This window comes from Molossus molossus, unplaced genomic scaffold (assembly GCF_014108415.1).
Source record: "Molossus molossus isolate mMolMol1 unplaced genomic scaffold, mMolMol1.p scaffold_m16_p_1, whole genome shotgun sequence".
Lineage (NCBI taxonomy): Eukaryota > Metazoa > Chordata > Mammalia > Chiroptera > Molossidae > Molossus > Molossus molossus.
The window spans coordinates 250,172,407-250,192,563 of NW_023425344.1; the positions used below are offsets into that span (position 1 = coordinate 250,172,407).

At 42.3% G+C, this 20,157-nt stretch overlaps 1 protein-coding gene and 1 non-coding gene across 3 annotated transcripts in view; both read left to right on the forward strand.

Moving 5' to 3' along the window:
• Positions 1-20,157, forward strand: part of RCOR1 (REST corepressor 1) — a 110,208-nt gene that overhangs the window by 12,785 nt on the left and 77,266 nt on the right. The gene's annotated exons all lie outside the window — the stretch shown is intronic.
• On the forward strand, positions 11,933-12,038 carry LOC118621533. The gene has a single exon (XR_004957716.1). It is a non-coding gene; the product is annotated as a U6 spliceosomal RNA (small nuclear RNA).

The following is a 20,157-nucleotide window of genomic DNA, read 5'->3' on the forward strand; positions in this document are numbered from 1 at the left end:
TCTAACCGCTGAGCCAAACTGGCCAAGGCTATAATTTTAATTTTTATAATTAGTTCAGAAGTTTGCCTCTTTAATTAAGGTGCGTGGTGAAATGTGATATTGGAAAAGTCTGATAAACATGATAGCTGTGTACTGAATTCCTCTAGTAGAGTATTTGTTAAGATATTACCATTAAGGTATTCAAAATAAGGCTTCTTCAGAAAGCAAGAAGAACATTTTTTGGGAAATGGAAAGCTTTGTTTGTTGATTTGGTTCTTTAGTACGTAATTAAGCCAAAAAGATGATAAAGATGTATGGCTATACTAAGTGTAGGATTTAAATAATCCACAGTATGTCTTGAGAGATTAGGTCTTTTTTGTTTTGTTAATTCTCATCTAAGGATATTTTATTTTTTCCATTGACATTTATGTATGTATGTATGTATTTATTATCTTTTAATTCCTCACCCAAGGATGTTTTTCCATTTATCTTCAGATAGAGTGGGAGGGAGGGAGAGAGGGAAAGAGAGACAGACAGAGAGAAAAACATCTACGTGAAAGAGACACATCTACTAGTTGCCTCCTTCTTTACTCAGGGACCAAACCGCAGCCCAGGTACATACCTGTGACCAGAATTGAACCTGTAACTCTTTGGCGCTCAGGCCAACACTCTAACCACTGAGCAACACCGGCCAGGGCAAAAGGTTGTTTTTATTTATTTATTATTATTTTTTTAACTCATCTGTATTGTTGAATGTTTTATAGATGTTCCCCCCCTTTTTTCCCCATTGATCCCCAGCCCCAATCCCACCCACCTCCTGCCTTCTCCACACTATTGTTGGTGTCCATTGGTTATGCATATATGCATAGAAGTTATTTGGTTTATCTCATCCTGCCCTCCCTCCCCCCTTTCCTTTGAGGTTCATCAGTCTAACAACCAATTTATACTTCTTAATTCCTTTATCTTTTCCACCCATCCCTCCAGCCCCCACTCATCTGGCAAGCAACAAAAAGTTCTCTGTATCTAGGAGTCTGTTTCTGTTCTGCTTGCTCATTTTGTTTGTAGATTCAATTGTTGATAGATATGTATTAATTGCCATTTTATTCATATTTTTGTTGTTCTCCTTCAAGAAGACCCTTCAACATTTCCTATAATACTGGTTTTGTGGTGATGAACTCCTTTAGCTTTTTCTTATCTGGGAAACTCTTGATATGTCCATCGATTCTAAATGATAGTTTTGCAGGATAGAGTAATATTGGTTGTAGGTCGTTGCTTTTCATAACCTCGAATATCTCTTGCCACTCCTTTCTCACCTGCAAAGTTTCTTTTGAGAAGTCAGCTGACAGTCGTATGGGAGCTTCTTTGTAGGTAACGAACTGCTTTTCTCTTGCTGCTTTTAAGATTCTCTCTATTTAACCTTTGGCATTTTGATGATGATGTATAGTGGTATGGACCTCTTTTGGTTCGTCTTGTTTGGGACTCTCTGTGCTTCCTGGACTTGCATGTCTGTTTCCTTCACCACGTTAGGGAAGTTTTCTGTCATTATTGTTTCAAACAGGTTTTCAGTTTTTTTGTTCTCTTCTCTTTCTGGCACCCCTATGATGCGAATGTTGGTATGCTTGAAGTTGTCCCAGAGACTCTTTACACTGTGCTCATTGGATTCTTTTTTTTTGCTGTTCTGATTGGGTGTTTTTTGCTTCCGTATAGTCCAAATTAATGGTTTGCTTCTTGGCTTTACCTACTCTACTATTGATTTCCTGTAAATTATTCTTTATTTCAGTTAGTGCATCTTTCATTTCTGACTGGTCCTTTTTGATGTAGTTGATGTTCTCACTAAGTTCCTTGGAGGTCTCCTTAAGTTCCTTGAAGGTCTCACCAAATTCCTTGAGCAACCTTATAACCTGTGTTTTGAACTCTGCATCTGATTGATTGCTTATCTCCATTTTGTTTAGTTCTTGGAGTTTTGTTCTTTTCTTTCATTTGGGACATGTTTCTTTGTCTCCTCATTTTGGTTGCTTCCTTGTGATTGTTTCTATGTATTAGAATTAGAGTTGCTATGTCTCCTAGGCTTTGTAGGGTGGCTTATTGTAGTAGGTGTCCTGTAGGATCCAGTGGCACAGCCTTCCTGATCACCCCAGCTGGGCCCTCAAGGTAGTGGGGACTGTACACCCTTCTGTTGTAATTGAGTCTTGATTGCTTTTGGCGCATCAATAGGGATTTATTCAGGCTGATCAGCTGCAAGGACTGGCTGTGCCCACTGACCACTGGCCTCTGATTACATTGGAGTATCAGCTATGTAGGGGCCCACCATACAGAGCAAGACTTACTTCAGCAGGGCTCTGGTATCCACTGAGTTCACTTCTTGAGTGTGTCCCTTGTGGAGGTGGTTGGGTGATGGTGTTTCGATGTGGTCTGAAGCTGTCCACTGGGTGTGCTGGCTCTGGGACAAGGTCAGTCACTGCCTGTGTTCGTTCTGGGGTCACCCGGCATAAGCTACCATGATCTGCAGATGACTGCTGCTTGTGCTGAGCTTGGAGGTGCCCAAGAAAAGCCAAATTGTGAACCAAGGCTGGTTGCTTCTAGTGCCAGGCCTGAGGCCACTTAACAAGAAGTATGGGGCTCACTGAGACCAGATGCTGCTGCTTTGAGAGATTTTAGGAAACTGAAGCAGGATCCAAGACAGGCCAATCCTATGGTAAAAGCCTTTGGAAACAGCTTGGATGGGCCCGAAAGTTGGTTGGGGTGGGCGGTGCCTCAGGCAATTACCAGGGCAGGGCAAACGGTATGAGCCAGGTTGCTGGAGTCCCAGATGTAGGAGCCATCTGCCACCCCAGGGAAGGGCTCACCAAAGGAACATCAGCCTCCGCCAGCAAGACTGTCTTGAAGAAAACTGCCTCTCCAGCCCTCGTCCCGAAGCCAAACAGCTCAGTTCTTCCCTGTATGTCTCTGGCACCCCTCAAGCTGCCTCCCCTCCGAGCTTAGAGGGGACAAGTCCAAGTGAACAAGTCCGAGTAAGTTTGTGCCTGGGCCCTTTAAGAGGAACTGCCTGGCGCTCCAGCAGCTGCACCCTCCCTCAGCCTCAGTTCCTGCTGGTTTTTCCAGCCAGAAGTTATGGGGACTTTTCTTCCTGGCACTGGAACCCTGAGCTGGGAGCCTGGTGTGAGATGGGGACCCCTCATTCCTCACTCCTCAGGGAGGACCTTCCCAGCTGAGGTGTCCCTCCTGATTTTTATCCGACACAGGTGGGTGTGGGACCAGCCTGTCTGTGCCTCTGCCCCTCCTACCACTCTCGCTGTGGCTGCTTCTTTAATATCATAATTGTAGGACTTCCATTCAGGTCGATTTCAGGTGGTTCTGAATGATGGTTGTGTTGTAGTTTAGTTGTAATTTTGATGTGATTGTGAGAGGAGATGATACCACATTTACTTGCACTGCCATTGTGATTGGAAGTCTCCCAGAGTAAGCTCAAGATTAGGTTTTTAAAAACAGCCTTATTGAGGTATAATTGACATAAAATGAATTGTACACATTTAATGTGTACATTTACACATATACAGGGTGGGGCAGAGGTTTACAGTTGTGAATATGCTAAGAGTTTATTCTTGTATTATTATTTTAACTATTACTATTATTTATCGATTTGAAAGAGAAAGAGAAAGAAACACTGATGCGAGAGAAGCATTGATTTGTTGCCTCTTGTATGTGCTCCAACCTGGGACCAAATCTGCAACCTAGGTATGTGCCCCAACTGGGGAACGAACTGTGACCTTTTGGTGTAAGGATGATGCTCCAACCAACTGAGGCACACTGGCTAGTGCTGTTTATTAATTATTATATTATTTTCTATATGAACAACTGTGAACCTACATTTGCTACACCCTATATTAGGCTGTTGAAAGTCTCATTACTTACTGATGCTCTGTTCAGTCCTTTTTTTTTCAATACTTTCTATTGCTATAGCTTTAGGTTTACTAATCTTTTCTTGTACAGTATCTAATCTGTTCTTATTTTCATTCAGTATATATAGATATATATAAAATTTTTATTCTTTATTGATTTTTAATTAATTAATTTTTTTATCCTTATCTGAGGACATTTTTGCTTTTATCTTCAGATAGAGTGGGAGAGAGAGAGGGAAGAAGAGAGAGAGAGAAACATTGATGTGAGGGAGACACATTGAGCGGTCGCCACCCATACAACCCCAACCGGGGCCGCGGACAAACTGCAACTGAGGTACACAACCCTAGCGGGAACCGAACCCAGGACTCTGAGGTTTGCAGGCTGATGCTCTAACCGCTGAGCCAAACTGGCCAGGGCTTTTTATTGATTTTTAGAGAGAGAGGAAGGGAGAAGGAGAGAGGGATAGAAACATCAAGGAGAGAGAACATCGATTGACCGCCTCCTGCATGCTCCCCTGGGGATTTAACCTATAATCTGGGCGTGTGCCCTGACTGGGAATCAAAGTGGCAGCCTCTTGGTGTATGGGTCAACGCTCAAGCACTGAGCCACACCGGCCAGGCTATTATAGGTTTCTTACCTAAGTTTGATTTGAGTACTTGTTTTTTTTAAACTTAGCACTTTATTATTATTATTTTTTTAATATTTACCTTCAGATAGAGCAGGAGGGAGGGAGGAAGAGAGAGAGTGAAACATCTATGTGAGAGAGAGACATCGATTGGTTGCCTCCCGTACAACCCCAACCTGGGCCAGGGATGAACTGCGACCAAGGTATGTGCCCTTGGCTGTGATCGAACCTGCAACTCTTTTTTTTTTATCCTCACCCGAGGATATTTTTCCATTTCTTGTACAGTTAGAGTGGGAGGGAGAGAGAGGAAGGGAGAGAGAGAGAGAAACATCGACGTGAAGGGACACATTGAGTGGCTGCCACCCGCACAACCAACCCGGGGACAAACTGCAACCGAAGTACGTGCCCTTAGCGGGAACCGAACCCGGGTCTCTCCGGACCGCAGGCCGACGCTCTAACCGCTGAGCCAAACTGGCCAGGGCTGCAACTCTTTAATCTGCTGGCCGAAGCTCTAACCACTGAGAAACCGGCCAGGGCTGATTTGAGTACTTTCAAAAATGTATTTCATGTCTCTGCTTAGCATACCACAGTCTTTCCTCTAACTTCTTGAACGTTGAAATAGAGTTATAATTGCTTTAATGCCCTTGTTCACTATTCTGTCATCAGAGCCATTTCTGGGTTGGTTTCAATTGATTGATTTTTCTCATTATGGGTTGTCTTTTCCTGCTTCTTTGCTTGTCTGGTAATTTTTATTTGGATGCCAGACATTATGAATTTTACTGTGGTGGATGCTGGATATTTTTGTATTCCTATAAATATTCTTGAGCTTGTTCTAGATGGTTAAGTTCTTTAGAAATAGTTTATTTCAGATCTTGCTTTTAAGCTTTGTTAGGTGGGATCGGAGCAGCATTTAGTCTAGGACTAATTAATTGCCACTATTGAGTCCAAACCCTATTGAGTATTCTACTCAGTAGTCCATGAATTCTGAGGTTTTCCTCTCTGGCTATTGGCAGTAGGCAGGCGCTCTTCTTGATGCTATGTGAGCCTCATGGATAATTCCCTTGTATTTTTATTTATTTATTTATTTTATCCTCACCCGAGGTCATTTTTTCATTTTTTTTTGTTCAGATAGAGTGGGAGGGAGAAAGAGGAAGGGAGAGAGAGAAACATCAACGTGAAAGGGACACATCGAGTGGTTGCCACCCGCACAACCCAACTGGGGCCGGGGACAAATTGCAACCGAGGTATGTACCCTTAGTGGAAACCGAACCCGGGTCTCTGAACTGCAGGCCGATGCTCTAACTGCGGAGCCAAACCTGCCAGGGCATTCCCTTTTATTTTTGATGGTGATTCTTTTTTTCCTTTTTTTTTTTTTTTGGTTAATTCTCATCTAAGAATATTTTTCCTTTGATTTTTTTTTTTTTTTTAGAGTGTAAGGGAGGGAGAGAGAGAGAAACATTAATGTGAGAGAGACACATTGATTGGTTGTCTCCCACACAATCCTGATAGGGGCTGGGGATCTAGCCTGCAAACCAGGTACATGCCCTTGACCGGGAATTGAACCTGAGACCTCTCAGTCCGAGGGCCATGCTCTAACTGCTGAGCCAAATGGGCCAGGGCTTAATGGTGATTCTTTACCCAGAAACCCAATGTGTTTTTACAGGCACGTGCTGATCAATACTATGCTGAATATTCAAGGGGGACCTTTTGCAGATCTCTGGAGTTCTCATTCTGTCTAGCTCTTTCTTTTCTGATATTCTGCCCTATAAACTCTAGCTACCTTGGCTTCCCTATACTCAACGTATGTCCTCAACTCGGGGGGACTGCCCGACTTTCCTTGGGACATTTAGAGGGTTTACTTTGCTTCCCCTTTCTCGGGTATCACTCATTGTACTTGTTATTTGGTGTCCAATGTCTTCATAATTATTGCTTTTTATATTTGTCCAGTCCCTAGTTGTTTTAGACACTATATGGTAAATCTGATTCATGTCACTCCACTTTAAATGGAAGCAGAAGTCTAGATTTTTAAAGAAAGGAGTATAGCTCTGGCCGCTGTGGCTCAGTGGTCAGAGCATCAGCCTGAGCACTGAAAGGAGCATGAGTGTTTCCTAGTCAAGGGCATGTACCTGGGTTGCAGGTTTGATAGCTGGCTCCAGTTGGGGCAAGTGGGGGAGGCTACTGATTGATGTTTCACTCCCCTTCCTCCTCTACCCTCCCTCCCTTCCACTCTCTCAAAAAATCAATGGAAAAATATCCTCGGGTGAGGATTAAAAAAAAAAAAAGAAAGGAATATAGAGGAATTGGTTGTATTTCGTGAATACATATTTATATGTTTTCTTTTACCCCAATCTTTGTTTTTTTTTTCTTGAAGTTGTTAATAGCTTTTAAACTTCTAAATTTGGGTTTTATGTTCATGAAAACATTTGGAAATGGTAATACCAAATTTTATGTTTAAAAAATTTTCTTAAATCCTCACCTGAGAATATGTTTTTATTGATTTTGGAGAGAGATGATGGGAGAGAGAGAAACATGGATGTGAGAAACATTGTCTCCCACATGCTGGGATTGGGGATTGAACCTGAAACCTGGGTATGTGCCCAGATTGGGAATCGAATCCAAAACCTTCTGGTGTGTGGGACAATACTCTAATTAACTGAACCACCCCTGCCAGCTCCCAAATTTTATGTTTTCATATAGCCACTGATCATTTCGATGTTTGTGATCAAGTACTCAGTCTGATCTGTCATACTCCTTGAAATCTGATAATTCTAGCCCAGAATTTTCCAAAGGAAAATTTTTTTGCATTAACTATTCTTTAAAAAGTAAATATTTAAATTTTATTATTTCCAATTAATGCACTTCTGAGAAAAGTGTAATTTAGAAATATCTTATTCTTGGATTGTCTTGGACCTCCATCTTGGCGTGATTTAGTAAAAGGAGTATTTATCTGTGTTTGAGTGTGTGTGTATTTTTTTTGAAGCACTTTTTATAGAAATTTCTGTTGTTTTTTAGTCATTTTCAGCTAGAAGTCTTTTTGATTTTTGAACATCTGGTGCTTTTCATATGCCGTATATTGATACTCTAAACTGAATTAGGGTTTTATATATCAGCTGATGAACTATGGTTTTGAGCCTTGCTTGGCGTTCTGCTTGCTTACCAACAGCTTAGTTTCCATGGCATTGCAATTTTTGCACACCATTTTGCTGAGAGGTTGGGGGGTAGGGATGTAGACCCCTTACCCTGCTAAAGCAGGGTATAAATTAAAATAGATGAATTTTTATTTAGTTTTGTATATTGAATTTCTGGATAATTTTTGATGAGCTTTATTGATATAAAAAGTTTTAAAACGACACTTTCTGCCTTACTAAGAACAATTAGCAGTGGCAAAGTGAAAGTGTTAATACCAGTGGTTTGAAGTATAGATTCTGTAAACTTGAATGCAGTTGAGACAAAGCTAATGATAATAAATGAAGCATTCTAAAGGCACGTAACTTTTACCCGTTAGACAACATTTGTTGGTTGACTGTTTAATTGTAAAGAACACACATGCACACAAAACAATTTAAGCACATGTGTGAAATTGGAATTATACTCTGGAAAAGTAAGATGAGATGTGTTTTTCAGTTTTTAGCTTTTCAGGAACATAATTCTCCTTAAGATGTCTATTGCCTTGCTTTTTTAAAAATCCTCACCTGAGGATAAGTTTTTACCAATTTTAAAGAGAGGAAAGGAGAGAGAGAAACATTGATCTGTTGCCACTTGTATTTACCCCAGTCAGGAATCGAACTGGCAAAGGGGTATATGCCCAGACTGGGAATTGTGCAGCCATCCCCACTTTTCTAATTTCATTTTTTTTTAAATGAAATGAAAATTTTTTTTTCTTTATTGATTTTTAGAGAGAGAGGAAGGGAGAGGGAGAGACAGATAGAAACATCGATGAGAGAGAACATCAACTGGCCGCCTCCTGCATGCCCCCCACTGGGGACTTGGCCCACAACCTGGGCATGTGCCCTGACCAGGAACCGAACCAGCGACCCCCTGGTGCATGGGTTGACGCTCAACCACTGAGCCACACCAGCCAGGCTCTAATTTCATTTTTATTACCCAGTAGAAGTCTTGTACTTATTAGCAGTCGTTCCCCATTTGGAATTTATTTTAAATGTTGTTGAAGTGATTTTTAACAACCATAAAGACTCATAAAAATAACATACCTTTTGATCTGGCCTTTTTACTCAACAGTTAGAGCGTTGGCCCCTGGACCGAAGGGTCTTGGGTTTGATTCGGGTCAAGAGCACATGCCTAGGTTGCAGGTTTGATCCCCGGCCCCAGTTGGGTTGGTGTCAGGGGCAACCAATCAATGTGTCTTTCACATTGATGTTTTCTCCCCGCCCCCACCCTTCCACTCTCTCTAAAAGAAAAAAGGAAAAATATTCTCGAGTGAGAATTAAAATAAATAAGTAAATAAAGTAACACACTTTCCTTAATGTTTGTATTATGAAAATAGTAGTATAACATTTTTATGAAATCCTACATGTCATATTGACCAAGCTTCTTTTTTTTTGGTTAATCCTCACCTGATGATATTTTTTTCCATTGATTTTTAGAGAGAGTGGAAATGGAAGGAAGGGAGAGTGGGAGAGGAAGGGGAAGAAACATCGATGCGAGAGAGAGACATCGATTGCTTGCCTCCTTCACACACACGGACCAGTGCTAGGAGAGATTGAACCTGCAACCCAGGTACATGCCCTTGACTGGGAATTGAACCCAAGACCTGTTGGTGCACTGGCTGATGCTCTGTCTACTGAGCCACACTGGCAAGGGCTTGACCATGCATTTTAAAACCACACTGCTCTACTTTGGAGAATCATTGTTCCTTAGTAACACTGGAGAATTTTAAGCCAGAGTGCTGTGAATACAATTGCAGTTTGGCAAGATCATTACTTGTTGTGTTGAGGAGGGCTTGTAAGAATGGGTTCATGGCCCTGGTTGGTGTGGCTCAGCGGTAAAGCGTTGGCCTGTGGTACAGAGAGACCTGGGTTCGGTTCCTGCTAAGGGCATGTACCTCAGTTGCAGTTTGTCCCTGGCCCTGGTTGGGTCATGTGGGTGGCAGCCACTCAGTGTGTCCCTTTCACATCGATGTTTCTCTCTCTCTCTCTCTCTCTCTCCCCCTCCCCACTCTATCTGAACAAAAAATGGAAAAATGTCCTCGAGTGAGGATGAAAAAAAACACGAATGGGTTCGTGGAAGGTAGGGAAGACCACTCATTCATTCGGAAACTTAAATGAGCATCTGCAACGTGCCAGACATAGTTCTAGGCACTGTGAACAAACCAGACATCCCAATTTAAGTTCTGATGAGGGGATTCTGTGAGAGTCATGATTCAGGAGGGAAATGAGGATGGATTGGAAAGCTCTTAAGTTGTTGAATAGACATACTTTTGTTTTGTTTTGTTTTCACCTGAGGACATTTTTGCATTTATCTTCAGATAGAGCAGGAGGGGGAGAGAGAGAGAAACATTGATGTGAGAGAGGACACACTGACTGCCACCCACATGACCCCAACCAGGGCCAGGGACAAACTGCATTCGAGGTAAATGCCCTTAGTGGGAACCGAACCCTGGTGTGTCTAGTCTGCGGGCCACTGAACCAAACCAACCAGGGTGACATTCTTTTTTTTTCTTAATATCTTTTTATTGATATATATATATATATTTTTTTTTTTAGAGAGAGAGGAAGATAGAAATAATGATGTGAGAAACATCGATCAGCTGCCTCCTGCATGCCCCCTACCAGGGATTGAGCCCACAACCTGGGCATGTGTCCTGACCAGAAATTGAACCAGGACCTCTCAGTCCATGGGACAATGTTCAACCACTGAGCCACACCAGCCAAGCTAGATAGGCATACTTTAGTGACAGATTGGATGTGGGACATAGAAGGCCATCGTACCTCCTGGATTTTTGGTTTAGGTGACTTGCTGATGGTTGGTGCCATTTACTGAAATAAGGGATATAGGAATTTTGAAATCGAGATACCCAGACGTAATATTTCAGGCAACATCATGAGAATTATTGTGCACTCTTCTCCCATTCCCCACTAGGTTGGCTTCACCTTATCTGTTTTCCTATTGTACCTTGTTGCTTACCTCTATTATATCACTTCTCTATTTTTAAGTAATTATTAGCCTTTATGTTTTCTCCCCTGCCTCTTGTGGGCAGGAAAAGCCTATATAAGTTTTGTATTCCTGTCTACAGACTATCTGTACTAGCTTGGAGAATATAAGAATTACTTCATTGCCTCCATTGCTAATATCTAAGCTATCATAATCTGTAACTCAAATTACTGCAGTAGCTTTTAATAAATCCTGGTTCTGTATATTAAGCTATAAGTCTGTATGTTTCTCTGCTGCTCAAAACCTCCTGGTAGCCTCATTTCACTCAGGTGTAAAAGCAAAGAAAGACCTCACAGTGAGGTAGAGAGCTGCTCAGTTTGGTCTTGCATTACTTCTCTGACTTTATCTCCTTCTCTTCTTTTATTTATTTTTTATTTTTTTATTTTTTTTTAATTTTTTTTATCCTCACCCGAGGACATTTTTCCATTTTTTGCTCAGGTAGAGTGGGAGGGAGAGAGAGGAACAGAGAGAGAGAGAGAAACATCGATGTGAAAGGGACACATCGAGTGGCTGCCACCCGCACGACCGACCAGGGCCGGGGACAAACTGCAACCGAGGTACGTGCCCTTAGCGGGAACCGAACCCGGGTCTCTCAGGACCGCAGGCCGACGCTCTAACCGCTGAGCCAAACCGGCCAGGGCTCCTTCTCTTCTTTTAAATCTTAGCTCAAATGTTGCCTTCTCGGTGAGGCCTATCTTGACATACCTACCTAGCCATCTCTAAGTATATTATCTGTAAAATATGACTTAAAATCTGGCTATATACTCTGATTCCAACTATATGACATTCAGAAAAAGGCAAAACTATGGAGACAGTGAAAAGATCAGTGATTGCCAGGAGTTAGAGTAGGAGGGAGGGATGTATAGTTGGGGCACGGAGGACTTTGGGGGCAGTGAAAATACTCTGTATGATACCATAATGATGAATACATGGCATTATATGCTTGCTCAAACCCATAGAATGCACAACACCAAAAGTGAATTCTGTGGTATGCTATGGGCTTTGTGTGATTATGATATATCAATGGAGGTTCATCATTTGTTACAAATGTTCCATTCTAGTGAGTGTTGTTGGTAATGGGTGAGCCTTTCCATGTCTGTGGCAGGGGATATATGGGAAATCTTTCTGCCTTCCTTGATTTTGCTGTAAACCTAAAATTTCTCTAAAAAAAATAAATAAATAAAGTCTTGTAAAAAACATTAATAAAAAAATCTAACAACAAATCTTACAATCTCACAATTAAATAAAATTAATACTGTGTTCACTTTGGTAGCACATATACTAAAGTTGGAATGATACAGAGAAGATTAGCATAGCCCTGCTCAAGGATGACACACACATTCATGAAGTGTTTCATAAAATAAATAAGTAAATAAAATGAATACTTATTTCCTAGTATAATTAAGTCTCTAGTCAACTTATTTTTATTGTTGTTAATCCTCACCTGAGGATATTTTTTTTCATTAATTTTTAGAGAAAGTCGGGGGGGGGGGGAGAGAGAAAGAGAAAAATATCATGTGAGAGAGACACATCAGTTGGTTGCCTCCCACCCGCTCCCAACCAGGGCCAGGGATAGAAACTGCAACCAAGGTAGATGCCCTTGACTGTAATTGAACCTGACACCCTTTGATACGTGAACCGACGCCACTGGCCAGGACTCAACTGTTTTTAAACACTTGGTTTGTTTAGATCAGGATTCAAACATGATACCAACATTGCATTAAAGGGGAAAAAAAAGGCTTTATTGCCCTGGCCAGGGTGTCTAGGTGGAGAGAGTGTTGGGAAGGCTCATGGGTTCAGTTCCTGGTCAAGGGCACACATCTGGGTTGCAGATTCGATTAGTGGCTCCTGTTGGGGCTCATTATTCAGGAGGCAACTTATCAATCTGTCTCTCTCACGTCGATGTTTCTCCCGTGTCTACCCCTCCCTCGTCCCACTCTTAAAAAAAAATTAATGGAAAAAATATCCTTGGGTGAGGATTAGCAAAAATAAATAAGTAAAGGAATAAAAAGCTTTATTGAGGTATAATTGACATTCAATAAACTGTTATATTTAAAGTTTACAGTTTGATTAGTTTTGACGTGTATACACCTGTAAAATTATCACTACAAGATACTGAATATATCCACCATCCCCAAAAGTTTACTTCTGCCCTTTTGTAATTCCTCCTACCTGCCTCTCCTCTCCCAAGCAACCACTGATCTGCTTCCTCTCACTATAGATTAATTTGCATTGTTTAGAGTTTTATATAGATGGAATCTTAAATTATGTACTATTTGTCTGGCTTCTTTCATTCAGCATAATTATTTTGATTCTCATTCACATGTTTGCATGTATCAATTGATTTTTTCTTTTTATTGCTGAGTAGTACTACATGCATAGATGTACTAGAATTTGTGAATGCCTGCATGAATATGCATTTCCTTTTCTCGGGTAAATACTCAGGAATGGAATCATGTAGTAGTTGTATGCTTAATTTTTTAAGAAACTGCAAACTTTTTTAAATTTTACATTTCTACTGGAAGTATAGAAGAATTCCAGAACACTCCCAAGGGGACAAGTATGTGGGGAGGTCAGCTGAGAAATTTATTTTGTGGCTACTTCCCATCTCCTGTCTTTTAATGGTCAGAGTTGCCCCATAGGGTCTTAACTATTCTGTGCTTTTGGATTTGTTACTTTGCCTCTCCAGGCACCTGCTGGAAAAGCAGCTGAATTTGGGCATTGGAGCTGCTGTGGCTTCAGCCACAGTGGACACAAGGAAGGCCATGAAAGTCGAGCCCTTACCCCTGGGGGAGACAGAGACAGCTAGTGATATTAGGAGAGAAGACACCTGTAGTGGGCTGGGCTTTGTGATCATGTGAAGCTTGTGAGCTTTTGCTAGACCTCGAGGGGCTGTGCCAGCTGGGCAGTAGAGCAGCAGGCAAGTCTGAGTGGATTTGGTGAGGTGCATGAACTGCATCTGTTATAGCCTGTTGAATCCAACCTTTTGCTTATTCTTGGCCTCTGTTTGTACAGCTGAATGTGGCTGGAGAAACTATACTGACTAGTCTCACTTTAAAGTCATGATCACCAAAATCAGGCAGGCACATTTTATTACATTCTGTTTTACTGCTGCAGTTACTCACCCAGACAGCATTTATGTTTTTTGGTTTTTTGTTTTTTAAATCCTCACCCCAGGATGTTTTTTCATTTATCTTCAGATAGAGTGGGAGGGAGAGAGGGAGGGAGGGAGAGAGAAAGAGAGCGAGAGAGAAACATTGATGTGAGAGAGACACATTGATTGGTTGCTTCCCCCACGACCCCAACCAGGGCTGGGGACCAAACTGCAACCAAGGTATGTGCCCTTGACCAGAATTGAACCTGATGCTCTTTGGTCCGCAGGCTGATGCTCCAACCACTAAGCAAACTGGCCAGGGCTCACATAGACAGCATTTAAATATCTCACTTTAAATCTTCAGTTCGTCTTTCTACATCCTTTTTATTTCACGGAGGGAAAAATGGAAGCAATTGGAAGAAAACGTCCATATAGGCTCCCACTGCCTTTGTGCTACCTTTCCACTGTGCGCCTGACCCTCGGCCTTATCTTCTGTGACTTCATACTCCCCGCCAAGGCTGGTTCCTCTGCATATGCAGTGAACCCAGTTGCCTCCTGTCTACTCAAGAGACATCACTCATCACCCTCTATCTGCCCCATCAAATTTGTCTTCTCTGTTATATTCTCAACAGCATATAAACAGGCTCTTTCTCCTTGTTTTTTAAAAAATTCCCCTTGGCTGCCCGGCTGGTGTGGCTCAGTGGATTGAGCGTCATCCCATGGACTCAGAGGTCCTGGTTCGATTCCCAGTCAGGGCACATGCCAGGGTGTGCAGGGGGCAGCTGGTTGATGTTTCTCTCTCTCTCTCTCTCTCTCTCTAAACAATCAATAAAAACATATTTTTAAAAAATTCCCCTTGGTAATGGTCTGTATTCTACTTTCTATTTCTTTTCTCCTATTCTCTCTTCAACACATCACCCTCAGACTTTGCCCCCACTGCTCCTCCACAATTTTTTATAATGTCACTAGTGACCTCCATATTGCCAGTGGTCAGCTTGCAGGCCTCACCTTATTTGACCTATTTATCCCAAGTGGCTCACTCCTCTTTGAAACCTAATTAGTCCGAGTTCACCAGTAGGATATATTTCTCTCTCTCTCTCTCTCTCTCTCTCTCTCCCCCCCCTCCCCCTCCCTCCCTCCCTCCCTCCCTCCCTCTCTCTCTCTCTCTCACACACACACACACACACATCCACACATTGTGAGAAGAATTTTGTTATGTGACTAGAGGCTGAGAAGGTCTAAGATGTGCAGTCAGTAAGCTGGAGCTGCGAGAGGAGTGATGGTGTAAGTTCTAGTCCAACTCCAAAGGCCTGAGAACAAGGAGATCCACTGTTTCAGCTCAAGATTCTTTGCTCTTCAGCTTATTGGATGAGGACCACCCACATTATGGAAGGCAATCTACTTTACTCAGTGTACCAATTCAAATGTTAATCTCATCCAAAAACATCCTCACAGAAGCACTCACAATATTTGACCAATATCTGGGTCTGGGCACACTATGGCCTGATCAGATTGACGCCTAAAACTAACCATGACAAAACCATCTCTTTCCGTGATAGGTAGAACAAGATGCCAATTTAGTCCCTACATCCCTGACTTCAGCTTCAACCACACTCCCTTTTTCTCCACTCCAGCCACAGGTCTGCTTGCTGTTTCTTGACCATTGTGAGATATGCTTTGTTCTTAGGGTTTCTGTACTCATTTTTCTTCTGCCTGAATTGCTTTTTCTTTGTTCCTCTGCCTCTCTCCTTACTCTGTGCCTCATGGCCTTATTTCTTTCTCTCTCTCTCTCTCTCTCTCTCTCTCTCTCTCTCTCTGCGTTGAAATGTCATATTTTAGTGAGGACTTTTGTGGTCATTCTATCTAAAACTTGCAGCTATATCCCTGCTGTTTTCCTGTCCCCTTCCTTGCATTATTTTTTTCTCTCATTCACTCTTATCATTACCCAACATACTTCCTTGTTTATCTTGTTTAACTCCTCCAACTAGAAGGTAAGCTCTGTGAGGTGAGGGCTTTTTGATCTTGTTAGCTTTTATGCCCCAGCTTTCAGGATAGTGCCTGGTGACAATTTGTCTCTCAATTAACAACGTTCTGATTGCTTAAAAACATGGACAGAAACTCTTCCCATGAAGTTTATAAAATATAGGTTTCTAGCCTGCAGTTCTCAGCAATGAATACCTTTATTGGCTTACAGATGCCTTTTACATGTCTTTTATGGATATGCCTTTTATAGTTCTGAAGGCACCTCGCCAGCCTTCTCGCCTCCTTTCCCTCAAGCTCCGTGTGTGTGTGTGTGTGTGTGTGTGTGAGAACCAGCTCTGTGCTGAAGAGCTTTACAAAGATGATCTTATTTAATCCTCATAACAGTCCTACAACACAAGTGGTATCATTCCTGTTGTGCAGACGATGAAACTGAGATTTAGAGAGCTTAAACAACTTTTCTGCGGTCTCAGAATATTAAGTGGCAGAACTGAACTTGGGGTAATTTGATCTAGATCCTATATTCTTAACTGTTTTTTACATTCAATGCCACCTCCTAGATATAGAGATGTCATTTCGTTTTAAGTCATGCAGGAACTTGGGAATCTTGGGCAGGCTGTTTAACCCCATAATAGTGTTCAATATTTAAAGTTTCTGCCTAGCATATACTCAATACAAAACAACCACTCAAATTTAGAAGTCCTGTCTAAAATCAGTGCAAAAATAACTAAACTACAAGCCTTGCTCAGCTCTGGCCTTCCCAGGTCTTCATAGGGTCAGACCCCTGTTGGGTCCCTGCATCTGAGGTCCATCCCTTGTCCAGAAGAATAGAAGAGTAGTGGTGATTGCCATTACAGAGTCTTGCTCTGTTTGGCGGAAGTTATCAATCAGCTCCACCCATCTCTGGAGTCTTCCACAAAGGACAGGAGTTCCCTTGTCTCACATAGGAAAGTGTAACAGATTTCATGGTTTAAAATAACAACTGTTAGCAGGGGCTGGTGTGGCTCAGTGGTTGAGTGTTGGCCCATGCACCAAGAGGTCACTGGTTTGATTCCTGGTCATGGAACATGCACAGGTTGTGGGCCCAATCCCCAGTGAGGGTCATGCAGGAGGAGGCCAGTCAGTGTTCTCTCTCATCGATGTTTCTGTCTTTTTCTCCCTTTCCCTTCCTCTCTCTCTAAAAATTAATTAAAAAATAAAAAAAATTAAGCATGTAGCTCTGGCTGGTTTGGTTCAGTGGTTAGAGCGTTGGCCCGCGGTCCAGAGAGACCTGGGTTTGGTTCCCGCTAAGGGCACGTACCTGGATTGCAGTTTGTCCCCGGCCCTGGTTGGGTTATGCAGGAGGCAGCCACTCAATGTGTCCCTTTCACTTTGATGTTTCCCTCTCTCTCTGTTCCTCTCTCTCCCTCCCACTCTCTCTGAACAAAAAATGGAAAAATGTCCTCGGGTGAGGATAAAAAAAAAGCATGTAATGTATACAAAAAAATAACTGTCATTTCTTATGTCATGTTTCTTGCTCAGCTGGGTAGCCATTCTGTTGGGCTTACTTGGAGTATCATGTGGCTGTTGTCTGGAGGTGGCTGGGGTTGATGCCATCTGGGGGCTGCACTGAGATGCTGGGACAGCTGGACCTATTTTCTTTTCCATGTAGTCTTAGGGCCTATTCTTTTTCCAGTGAGAGCGGTCTCCAGTGGGTAGATTCCCTACATAGTGGCTCAGGGCTCCCCAAAGCAAGCATATCAAGGAGGAAGCAGAACTGCTAGTCTTTTTAAAGTGTAGGCCCAGAACTGGCACATTATCACTTCTGACATTTCCTTGGTTAACATGACTCACAGGCCAGCCCAGATTTGTTGTGAGAGCTGACTACACAAGGCGTGGGAGTAAGTTCATTGGTAGTAGACTAGTCCAGACTGCTTTAAACAGTGAACAGGGGCCTATTAAAATTTATGCCAGGTTGACAGGTATAAACTGGAACTCTCCACAACTAACCTGGACAGATAGTCATGGCCATCATACTCATATTGGTGCTCTGGCGGAAGCAAGAAATAGGTGTTACCTTGAATCTTTCTTTGTGATTCTCCCAGTGTGAAATGTGACTGTGTTAAGTATGGTCGTCATGTTTTAAATTGAACATGATATCTGTACGCAACCCAACAACTTTGAGTGCTCGATGATAGAGGAGCTTTTTACTTTAACAGTGGGGGGAACTGGCTTTGAGCTCACCGAGATGAATCTTTTTGCTGGTCTCCAGTGGGGACTTTTCCTAAGATATTTTTCTTGGTTGATTTTGACTCTGTGCTGTTTTCACCTCACATGATTGCTTGGAACCTAATCTCCTAAGTTGCAGCTCCGTTCCACAGTTCATCAGATGGCCTCAAAGGTCTCCTCCAGCTCTCAAGTTCTCTCCCAGCCTTGTAGAAAGTTGTTACAGGTACCCAGCAGTCGTGGAGCTGTAATAGGGGCCTGCACAGTTCACAGGGGGTCTGGGGCCAGGTGGGATCCAGAAAACTTGATGGGGTCAAGTTCTTTTTACACTATACTTTGAAGGAAAATTAGTTTGTAATCCAAAATGGAATTTATTCTCAATAGAATATTAAATCTTGAAAAGTTGACTGTAAAAGAAAATTGTAAAATGAACCATCCTGCTTTTCTGTATAATGAAAGGTAGATTTCTGAGACATGACCTTTAAGATCCCACTTTGATGTGAGATGCCTTCAGAATGTCTCCCGCATATATGCCTGTGCACTGCACGTGTTTGTGCTCCAGCAAGTAGGATGAAGGGCCATTGTCTTTCCTGGACGTTTCCAAGGGGGAGGATGTTGTGGTTGTGGAGTGCCTACCGGAGGCAGCTCTGTGACTCAGCCTGGCTGGTGACGGGAGGTGTCAGTGAGAATTCTAGGCTTGAATGCAGTGTAATGCCTTCCTTACTAGTCCTGACAAAACAAAACAGACCTCTCCACGCCAAGTTTCTGCAGATTTGAATAGTGAGATCTGCCTTCGGTTGAAGAAGTTGCTAATGTGACTATAGTCTGATGAAGCTCTATACTCTGTCATCTAGGGGCAGAGTGTTCCCGTAACAGTGATTTCAGGTAGTAGATACAAAATAAAAATTCTACATAGTTATGACACCTCCATAGGGGTTTTATATTATGTCTTATTTTATTTATTTTTTAAATGATGCAGCAGCCCTGATATTAGTTACCTTTGTAGTAAGGAAGACTACCTTTGCATGTGGTCATTTATCTACTTCTAGGGAAGGGGAGGAGGTAGGTTGGTAAATCAGGATGACTATTGGACTTTCTTTACATTTGTTGAACATGTATGTTGAGATTCAGGGAAAATGTTAGCAAGTTTGTTTACTTTTAAGTTGACTTTAGCATAGATAATATTAATTTTTAAAAGTATTAAATGATCTCTTAGAGAGAGGCTTATTTATAGGTCACCTTTTATATGTACTTATTAAAATAGTCTTGTGAAGAACATTGGCACTTTACACACAAGGGAGCTAAGACTGACTTGCCCAGTATTATGTGATGTAGAGACTAATTGTCAAAGCTTGGATTGGACCTTAGCTTTGTTGACTTAAAATTCTCCTGGTTCCCCTCCACTCTTCATTTTGGTAACTTTTATAAAGGTCCTTCCCGACTGAACCATGTAATCTTCAGATAGAGCTGGAGGGAGAGGGGGAAGAGAGAGAAAGAAACACCGATGTGAGAGAGAAACATTGATTGGTTGCCACCCGCACAACTCCAACCGGGGCCGGGGATGAACCACAACCGAGGTATGTGCCCTTGGCTGGAATTGAACCTGGAACTCTTTGGTCCGTGGGTGATGCTCTTACCACTGAGCCATATCGGCCAGGGCTGCACCATGTATTCTTTATTTTCCACTAAATACAAAGATTTGACCTCCCTGGAGAAATTCTTTCTGGCTGTATTGCCTTCATATTTTTCATGCAATCCTTCCTTCCTTCCTTCCTTCCTTCCTTCCTTCCTTCCTTCCTTCCTTCCTTCCTTCCTTCCTTCCTTCCTTCCTTCCTTCCTCCCTCCCTCCCTCCCTCCCTCCCTCCCTCCCTCCCTCCCTTCCTTCCTTTTTTTCCTTTATTGGTTTTAGAGAGAGAGGGAGAGAGAGATCAAAACATCAATTGACTGCCTCCTGCATGCCCCCGACTAGGGATTGGGCCTACAACCTGGACATGTGTCCTGACTGGGAATCGAGCTGGCGACCTCTTGGTGCATGGGTTGACACTCAACCAGTGAGCCACATCGGCTGGGCATACAACTGTTTGTTAACATACTGAATGTCGGGTTTTTTAACCTAAGACTTAAGAACCCTATGAAGTTATGTGAAAAGTTGTATGTGGATTTTTGTGGAAAGTGTCAGGATCCATAGCTTTTCATAAAATCC